At 45.3% G+C, this 10,563-nt stretch overlaps 1 long non-coding RNA gene across 1 annotated transcript; it reads right to left on the bottom strand.

Annotated features, from left to right (window-relative positions):
- Positions 1 to 413: 413 nt before the first annotated feature.
- LOC116283448 (uncharacterized) lies at positions 414 to 10,232 on the bottom strand. Its single transcript, XR_012059261.1, has 4 exons — positions 9,995 to 10,232; positions 7,559 to 7,747; positions 6,511 to 6,701; positions 414 to 590 (listed from the first exon to the last, which is right to left on the bottom strand). It is a non-coding gene; the product is annotated as an uncharacterized lncRNA (long non-coding RNA).
- Between the last annotated feature and the right edge of the window lie 331 nt (positions 10,233 to 10,563).

The raw sequence follows: 10,563 nt of genomic DNA, 5'->3' as shown, positions 1-10,563 counted from the left end.
TAGTGCTGCTATGAATATTGGAGTGCAGGTGTCATCCTGAAGTAGATTTCCTTCTGGATACAAGCCCAGGAGTGGGATTCCTGGGTCATATGGTAAGTCTATTCCCAGTCTTTTGAGGAATCTCCACACTGTTTTCCATAGTGGCTTCACCAAACTGCATTCCCACCAGCAGTGTAGGAGGGTTCCCCTTTCTCCATAGCCTCTCCAGCATTTGTCATTTTTGGATTTTTGAATGACGGCCATTCTGACTGGTGTGAGGTGATATCTCATTGTAGTTTTGATTTGCATTTCTCTGATAATTAGTGATATTGAGCATTTTTTCATGTGCCTATTGATCATTTGTATGTCTTCCTTGGAGAATTGCTTGTTTAGATCTTCTGCCCATTTTTGGATTGGGTTGTTTATTTTTTTCTTATTGAGTCGTATGAGCTGCTTATATATTTTGGAGATCAAGCCTTTGTCGGTTTCACTTGCAAAAATTTTCTCCCATTCCGTAGGTTTTCTTCTTGTTTTATTTCTGGTTTCCTTTGCTCTGCAGAAGCTTGTAAGTTTCATTAGGTCCCATTTGTTTATTCTTGCTTTTATTTCTTCTAGGAGAAAATTTTTGAAATGTATGTCAGATAATGTTTTGCCTATGTTTTCCTCTAGGAGGTTTATTGTATCTTGTCTTATGTTTAAGTCTTTAATCCATTTTGAGTTGATTTTTGTATATGGTGTAAGGGTGTGTTCTAGCTTCATTGTTTTACATGCTGCTGTCCAGTTTTCCCAACACCATTTGCTGAAGAGACTGTCTTTATTCCATTGTATATTCTTGCCTCCTTTGTCGAAGATTAGTTGACCAAAGGTTTGTGGGTTCATTTCTGGGTTCTCTATTCTGTTCCATTGGCCCATATGTCTGTTTTGGTACCAATACCATGCTGTCTTGATGACTGTAGCTCTATAGTATTGTCTGAAGTCTGGGAGAGTTATTCCTCCAGCCTCTTTCTTTCTCTTCAGTAATGCTTTAGCAATTCTAGGTGTTTGATGGTTCCATATAAATTTTATTATGATTTGTTCTAGTTCTGTGAAATATGTCCTGGGTAATTGGATAGGGATTGCATTAAATCTGTAGATTGCCTTTAGTAATTTTTTTTTTAATTTAAGAAAAAAATACCTGGGGATCTGGATAAAAATACAAAGACCTAGACATTTCCTTAATTATCCTGTAACTGTGTTTTTTCTTGGCTCTCTGAGATCCTGATACACACCTAAGTTCGGGAAACACTGCAGTAAACAAAAGCTTAAAAGAAAATGTTAAGATGATGAAAGAAAACCTATGATGTAGGCCAACCAGTTCTAAAATACTTGAAGTATGGCTATAGTTAATAAATACAATCCCCTTTAAAATAGCACCTGAAGTAATAAAATATCTGGGAATAAATCTAACCAAGGAGGTGAAAGAATTATACACAGAAAACTATAAACCATTGATGAAGGAAATTAAAGACTTTAAAAAATGGAAAGATATCCCATGCTTTTGGATTGGAAGAATCAATATTGTTAAAATGGTCACACTGCCCAAGGCGATCTACAGATTTAATGCAATCCCTAGCAAATTACCCAGGACATATTTCACAGAATTAGAACAAATCATAGTAAAATTTATATGGAACCATCAAACACCTAGAATTGCCAAAGCATTACTGAAGAAAAAGAGGCTGGAGGAATAAGTCTCCCAGACTTCAGACAATACTACAGAGCTACAGTCATCAAGACAGCATGGTATTGGTACCAAAACAGACATATGGACCAATGGAACAGAATAGAGAGCCCAGAAATGAACCCATAAACTTCTGGTCAACTCATCTTCGACAAAGGAGGCAAGAACATACAATGGAATAAAGACAGTCTCTTCAGCAAATGGTGTTGGGAAAACTGGACAGCAGCATGCAAAGCAATGAAGCTAGAACACTCCCTTACACCATACACAAAAGTAAACTCAAAATGGATCAAAGACTAAAAACATACAAGACAAGATACAATAAACCTCCTAAAAGAAAGGACAGGCAAAACATTATCTGACATACATCTCAAAAATGTTCTCCTAGAACAGTCTACTCAAGCAATAGAAATAGAATAAACAAATGGGACCAAATAAAATTTTTAAAGAAAGCAAAATTAGAACTCTTATGAAACACAATGAGGTTGTCTCTTTCTCACTTTAATAATCTGGAAACTAGATTGCCCTCTGAGATTTAAACTAGTAAGAATTACAGTTAAAGGGATTAGGACATTAGAAGTAATCCAAGATAGTACATGTAAAGGTGAGACAGAAATTTGGAGTATTCTGAAAACACCAGTCACGATCAATTAGTACATGACTGTAACTCAGGAAACCTTAACGAAGTGTGAACTCAGGCTTACAATAATAATAATAATTGTAGGAGACTTTAAGACCCCACTTACCTCAGTGGACATACCCAGAAAATCAGTAAGGAAACACTGGCCTTACATGACTCACTAGACCTAACAGACTTTAAAGAGTTATATAGGTAACATTTCATTCAAAAGCAGGCTACACATTGTTTTCCAAGTGCACATGGAACATTCCCAAGGATAGCTCATGCAAGGCCACAAAACAAGTCTTAGTAAATCTGAGAAGACTGAAATGATACTGTGTCTTTTCTAACCAGTGATAGGAGGCTAGAAATCAACTGTAAGGAAAAAAAAAAAACACAGCAAAAACATAAACACGTGGACGCTAGAGAACGTGGCACTAAACAACAAGTAGGTCACTGAAGAAATCAAAGAGGAAACTGGAAAATGCCTGGAGACAAATGAAAACAAACACAAAACTCCAAAATCTGTGGGACACAACAAAAACAATTTTGAGAGGGAAGTTAATAGCAATACAAGCCAACTTTGGGAAATTAAAATCTCAAATAAACAACCTAACTTTGCATCTAATGAAATTAAAAAAGAACAAACAAAATCCAAAGTTAGTAGAAGGAGAGAAATCATAAAAATCAGAGAAAATAATTATAGACTAAAAACTAGAAAAGAATCAATGAAACTAAGAGCTGACTCTTTGAAAAAATAAACAAAATTGAAAACCTTTTGTGAGACTCATCACACAGAAGAGAGAGAGGACCCAAATGAATAAAATTAGAAGTGAAAGAAATACAAAGAATCATAAGAGATTACTAAAAATTAAACATCAATGAATTGGAAACCTAGAAAAAAATGGACAAATTCTTAGAAATGAACTATCTCCTAAGCCCAGGTCAGGAAGAAGATGTGAACAGACTGATTACACTAATAAAATTGAGTCAGTAATAATGATAATTTTCTAAAAACTTCATTAAACAGAAGTACAAGCCCAGACAGCTTTACAGAGGAATTCCACAAATAATTTAATGATGATTAAATGTCTATCCTTCTCAGTCTAGCCCAAGAAACTGAATAGGAAGAAACACTTCTGAATTCATTCTGTGAGGCCAGCATTACCCTGTCACCAAAATCAGGTAGACACTACAAAAAAAAAGTTACAGCCTAACCTAACTGGTGAACTTAAACGCAAAAACCCTAAACAAACCAAACTTAACAATATGTTAAAAGGATCCTACTTTATGATCGGATGGTATTTGTCCCAGGTATTCAAGGATCGTTCATTGTCTGCAAATCAATGTGAGGCGATGACATTAACAAATTGAAGAATAAATGTCATGGGATCATCTCAACAGATACAGAAAAAGCTTTTGACAAAATTCAACATCTATTTATGAAATAAAACTCTCAACAAAGTGGGTACAGAGGTAACATACCTCAACATAATAAAGGTTGTATGTGACAAACCCACAGCTAACATCATATCAATGGTGAAAAACTGAAAGCATTTTCTTTAAGATCAGGAATAAGACAAAGACGCCCACTCTAACCACTTTTATTTAAAACACTCCTGGAAGTCACAGCAATCAGACAAGAAAATGAAGTAAGAGGAATCCAAATTGGAGAGAAAGAAGTAAAATTGTCACTATTTGCAGATGTCATACTATATACAGAAAATCCTAAAAATGCCACCGAAAATTATTAGAACTATAAATTTAGTAAAGTTAACATACAAAAATCTGTTACTTTTCTATACACTGATAACAAACTATCAAAGAGAAATTAAGAAAACAATTCCATTACAGTTGCATCAAAAGAAATAAAATACCTAGGAATAAATCTAACCAAAGAGGTAACAGACTTGTACTCTGAAAACTGTAAGACACTGATGAGAGAAACTGAAGACACAAACAAATGGAAAGCCATACCAGGTTCATGGCCTGGAAGAATTAACATTAGTAAAATTACCACATCACTGGAAACAATATATGAATTCAATACAATCCCTACCAAAACACCAATGGCATTTTTCACAGAACTAGAAGAAATAATTCTAAAATTTGTGTGTAAGTGCAAAATACACAGAACCACCTTCAGAAAGAACAAAAAAACCAGAAACGTTGCGTGCCTGGATTTCAGACTATACTGCAAAGCTACCATAATCAAAACAGTATGGTACTGGCACAAAAACAGACACATGGGTCAACAAAGGGAAACAGGAGAGTCCAGAAATGAACCCACACTTACATGGTCAATCAGCCTACGACAAAAGAGGCAAGAATATACAGTGAGGAAAAGACAGGCTCTTCAATAAATGGTGTTAGGAAGACTGGACAGCTCCATGGAAAAGAACCAAACTAGACTACTTTCTCACACCATGCACAAAAGTAAACTCAAACTGGATTAAAGACTTAAATGTAAGATCTGAAAGCATAAAACTTCTAGAAGAAAACACAGGCAGTACTCTTCGACATCAGCCTTAGCAATAGTGTTTTTTGGATCTGTCTCCTCAGGCAAGGGAAACAAAGCAAAAATGAACTGGGACTACAGCAAATTACACATCTTTTGCACAGTGAAGGAAACTACGAAGAAAATGAAAAGGCAGCCTACTGGATGGGAGAAGGTATTTGCAAACAACATCTCCAGTAAGTGGTTAACATCCAAAACGCATGAAGAACTCATACAAGTCAACATCAAGAACAACTTAATTAAAAAATGGGCAGAGGATCTGCATAGACATTTGTTCAAAGAAGACACACCGATGTCCAACAGGTGCATGAGGAGATGCTCCACATCACTCAGCATTAGCAAATGCAAATCAAAACCAGTGAGATGGCAGCTCACAGCTGTCAGGATGGCTGTCACCAAAAAGACACCAAGCAAAATGTGGCAGCAGGGAAATGTGGCAACAATGAAGCCCTGTGCACTGCCGGTGGGAATGTACACTGGTGCAGCCACTGTGGAGAACTGTATGGAGATTCTCCAAAAGCTAAACATGTAACTATGACATAATCCATCAATTCCACTTCTGGGTATCTACCTGGAGGAAAATCCCCACTAATTCAAGAAGATACATGCACCCCAATGCTCATGGCAGCATTACTTACCACAGCCAAGATACAGAAGCAGCCTGAGTGCCCGTCAGCTATGTATACGCAGTGGAATATTACTCAGACAAAATAAATGCAATCTTGCCATTTACATCCACATGGGTGGATCTAGAGAGTACTATGCTGAGTGAAACAAGACAGAGAAAGGCAGACCACGTATGATCTCTTACATATGGAATCTAAAAAACAAGCCAACAGACAAGCAAAACAAAATGAAAACAGATTTGTAGACGCAGAAAACAAACCGGAGGTTTCCAGAGGAGAAGGGGTGGGGAAGAAACTAGGTTAAGGAAATAAAGAGGTACCAACCCCAAGTTATAATGAAGTAATTGAGTCACGGAGGAAGGGTTGTACAGCACAGAGAATATGGTCCCTAGCACCAGCACCTTGTACGGAGACACATGCTCACTAGGCTTACCAGCTTGGACGCTTCGTAACAAATGCAAATGTCAAATTACATGTCGCACACCTGAACTAACATAATACTGTACGCCAACCACATTTCAATTTTTAAAGTCAATTAGATGAAATAATCAAAATGCTTTAAATTTGGAAAATTGTATTAACATCTCAATAGACGAGGAAAATTCATTTGGTAAAACGTAGTATGTAATCATCCTCTGAACAAAGCCAACAACAAAAACCTCTTAGCTAAGTAAACAAGCCAAATACATGCGTTTTTTTTGCAATTTCTTTCTGCTTCTGCCTTAAATACCACTAAAACAACTCTAGAGGGACTTTTTTACAAGCTATAAACACAGACGACAGGGGCCCAGAAGTGGAGACAGCAGTTGTGCCGTCTGTCCCAGTTTGCCCACAACTGTACAGGTTGGCGCCTGAGTCCCAGCACACTTGGCAACAGCACCCAACGTCACGTCAATGAGGCCTTGGTTCAGATGATCCTTTATAGAAGCATCACTAGGCCTGGAAAAGCCATGTGAGCTGGAAGCAGACTTGAGACAAGCAAGTAAACAAGATTTTCTGAAAAAACCAAGTTCCAGGCAGCAACGAGGAAAGAGTAAAACTAACCCACCTTCCACTGTGGATTCCCAAGGAGTCTCAGGAAAGAGTGACGCAAGTTGTCCTTGGACACCAGCAGGACTACTGGGGTTCCAGAAGCCAGCCCCGCCTTCCTCGGTCCAAAGCCAGGTAAGCCACCGCCATCTCATCCCTGCATCACCGTGTGGCCTTCCAAACCATCTTCTCCTCTCTGCCCTCTGGAGTCTGCCCTCAAGAGGGAGATGACACTGAGCTTCATAAAATGTAAGTCAGGTCACATCAGTCCTCTGCTTAGAACTGTGAAATCTTCCCTTATGTCACTCACACAGCAAGAGCCCACATCCTTAAAACGAGCTCAGAAATGCTGCATGATCTTCTTCCCTACACACACACACACACACACCAACCACACATACACCCCCCTACACACACACCCACACACACACACAAGCATCTCTCCTCAGCCTTCTCACTTCACTCCAACCTACAGGTGTCCTTACTGACCCACTAAACACACACAAGTTTCTCTGCTTGGGACGCTCTTTCTCCCCAGGACCACAGGTAACAACTCCCTCACCTCCTTCAGGTGTTTACCCAAGCACCACCCCACCACAGGCCCCACCCTTACCTCCCGCCTGAAATGGCACCCCATCGTCCAGCATGCACAGTCCTGCTGGTCCCCTCCCCACCCCCGGACCCGGCACTGCGGCCTTCTGCCCGGAGTTGTGTGCTGTGTGACTGTTTACAATCATCATTGTCCCCCTTGGCGACTGTGCAGGTTCTGGGAGGGCTGGAGTCTGGGCCACGCACTGCTGCATCCCTCGAGCCCAGAGCAGTGCCTGATGCTCCCTGACGGCTCAGTTACCATCTCTGCCTACGTGTCTTGAGTGGGTGAAACCTGCACAAGCAGCTGGCCGGGCCTCCCCACTCCCCAGAGTCCCTCCCCTGCACTGCTCCCCTCGACTGGCAAAGACGGGAGTCAGTACTCTGGAGACAGCCCGGCATGGGTGTGCAAGATGTCTGCTGCCGTGTGACAAGTCACCACAAGTTTAGCAGCTAAAAACAAACGTTTATCAGCTCACAATTTCCGGGGGGTCGGGAGCCTGGGCTTGGCTGGCTGGGTCTTCTGCTCAGTTCTCCCCAGGCAGAATGAAGACAGCCTCCCGGCGCTCCGGCCTGAGGCTCGAGTCCTCTTCGCAGTGGAGTCAGAATGTGTAGGGCAGTCAGACCACGATCGTTCGTTACGGCCTGATCGAGTGTGGTGGTCGTGTCTGTAAGAACAGAGAGAAGCCCTCATGGATCTCAGGTGGCGGTAACTCAGTCTGGTGTTCATCTCATTGGCTCACTGACTTTAGCAGAGAGACTGGCCTGGAGAGGCTTGGAGGCAGCCGCTGCAGGGGTCCCAATGGTGCAAGATGGTTTCTCTGCCTACAGTGGTGGCAGCAGAAAGAGGTGGATGAGAAGAGACACAGCACAGGAGTGAAAGCAGCAGAAAGTGCGGCCTGAGCATTCGCGGGGTGAGGGGTGACCGTGGCCACGGGTGACCACCACATCTGCACTCTGCAGGAAAGAAAGGGTGGTGGGAAGTCGGGTGGGGCCCACCACCCTGTCCGCAGGTCTCGCACCTGGACCCGTACCTCCTCCAGCAACAGGATACAAAGAACTGCAAAGGACTGGCACCGTTGGGGCAAATTATGAACAAGATTCAAAACAAAAAGACCAAAACCCCACGTGCCACCTCGGAAGTGTCAGGAGCAGCAGCAGGGTCCTGCACACGACCCCTGCTCTCGGCACCACCAAGGGGGCGGGCAGACCACCCCAGCCAGCCCTCCAGCCGGCCCACCCCACCCTCACCCCATTTAAGGAACTACTGGCACCCGTTTCTTGTTCTCGCTCCCTCGGGCTGCAGCCCGAGTCCCAGGAAAGCCTGGCCTGAACTTCCCATCTAGCCTCCTGCCAATGTCTGTGAATCAAGGGGTCTGAGAACCCTGGGCGGTAACAGTGGCACCGCTCCCTGAGGTGGGAACGCGGCAGTAGGAAGACGGTGGGTCCAGCGTGGGGCGCGGGTTTGAAGCGGTTCTGAGACACCTCAATGGAGGGGATGAAAGGGTGTTTGGGGACAGTGTGAGAACGGGTTTAGAAGACCCCCACGCTCAGGTACCCGGAGGAGCAGGCTGGGTGGGCGAGAGCCTCCCAGAAGGGGGCGCTGTCATCCACCTGGCTTTCACCTAGAGGCGCTGGTAAGTAGGAAATGAGAAAACGAAGAGGAGCAGGTCGCCCAGAGGGGCCGGGCGGGGACAAAGCCCTGCAACAGCCACGCCGCATCGGTGGTTCCCGGGGAATTTCTCCTCGTACTTAAAGAACGCGAACGCGGCGGACCCGCCCCAGAAGTGTTGTGAACGTTCACTCGCCGTCCGAATTGCTGAGCCAGCACGAGGATGACACAGCATTTTGTTGTTAGTTTAACACCCCAAGGCCCAGCCAGGAGACTCTAACATCCAAGAAACGGGCCAAAGTAAGAGTGACTTTGGACCTGCTGCTGCCCGGCGCGGTGAGGGGGAGGCGACCAGCCGCGGTGCTCGGGGGAAAGGCCGGGGGCATCAGGTCGTCTCGCCGCCTCCGCGCAGGGAGCCCCGCGGGCAGGTCCCGGCCTCCGCGCGGCCTGGCTTAGAGACGCCTGAGCGCCGAGTCCCGGCCCTGGGGGCCCCTCCCCCTCACCGCGGAGTCCTCGGGGCCTGGGTCGCACGGCTGGGACGCCGACACCCACAGAAGCCACGGAAGTGTTCCTGGCGGACGTCACCGAGGACGCCCTCGACTCAGGCCCACAGCGCCTTCCACTTCCCACCTGACTCGGAGCCTCACAGCCGAGCCCCGCCAGCCCGCCCCGCTTTCCAGAGCTGTCCCCGCCCCCAGCTCTGCGACAGCACACCCTTCGTCTGCTGCAGCCCCCGGACAGTGTTTCCTCAGCGTCTGGTGGAGACGCGTTCCCCTTCCGGACCCCAGGCCTGCTGTGCGGCTCCGCTCGTCTCCGCTTCTCCTTCCGGGAAGCGCTGATCCCGGCTTCCTGGCGGGAGGAGCGCTGGCAGCGCCAGGCTGCGTCGCGCGCAGCACGAACCAGAACCGGGCCCGTGGGGTCGGCACTTCAGTAACCACAGCGGCGTGCCCTGGAGGGACGGCCACCTACGTCCCACAGGCAACGGGGGGCCCGGTCACCTCGGAGGTGTTAGCGCGTCTGGGGGATACTCTGCTTACAAAGGCTGGAGCTGACATTCTTAAAGCCTTTTGCACTAATGGGTGACATTTGCCACCCGTGTTTTCAAGTGGCCAACTTGATACCTGCGCTTGGGCGCCCGGCAGGCATTGCCAAGCCCCCCCACCCGGCGCGCTCGCTCACCACCTCTCACGACCCACTCCCGCCAGCTCCAGGAAGGGCACGTCTGCCTTTTCTTCCTGCAAAGACCAAAACCTTATTTCTCCTGCAACCCGTATCAGTAAGTGTACTTTCAAAACGCACCCACCTCTGCGCACATCGAGCACTGCCAGCCTAGAACAGCCTCCTTCCGCCTCCCTGGACGACTCCTGCAGCTTCGCAAAGTCTCCCTACTTTGTTTTCTCAATGTCTATTGGCTACCACTGTTGCAGAAAAATGTTACAGCTCGGTGTTACATTACAGCTCAGTTGTGACAGCACCCTGGACCCGGCAGAGAGACCAGCCAGTACTGGGAGAGCTGCAGAACTCAAGTTTATTATGCCATCCGGCTCAAAACGATTAACATTCCAAGGTCTGCATCCCGGCTATGACGTTACACAGGCCTCTTGTAGGCTGCCAGTTTTACACTTTGCAACATCATATGCAAATAAAGTACAACAGAAGTTGACCAACCAGGAACAAGCTTTGTAGAAATGGGCCAATCAGAAGTGAGCTCCATGCAAATGATACTACAAATGGACCAATCAGAAGTTAGGACAGTGGACCAATCAGAAGTGAGAGTAATAACCAATCAGGAGTGAAGGAAATAACCAATCAGAAGTGAGCTCAGGGAACCAATAGAATTCTAGGTGTAAGTTAACCGCTTTAGAGGCAGAA

This window comes from Vicugna pacos, chromosome 15 (assembly GCF_048564905.1).
Source record: "Vicugna pacos chromosome 15, VicPac4, whole genome shotgun sequence".
Taxonomy (NCBI): Eukaryota; Metazoa; Chordata; class Mammalia; order Artiodactyla; family Camelidae; genus Vicugna; species Vicugna pacos.
Note: the sequence above shows the minus strand (reverse complement) of the source record. Positions and strands in the feature narration are given on the sequence as shown.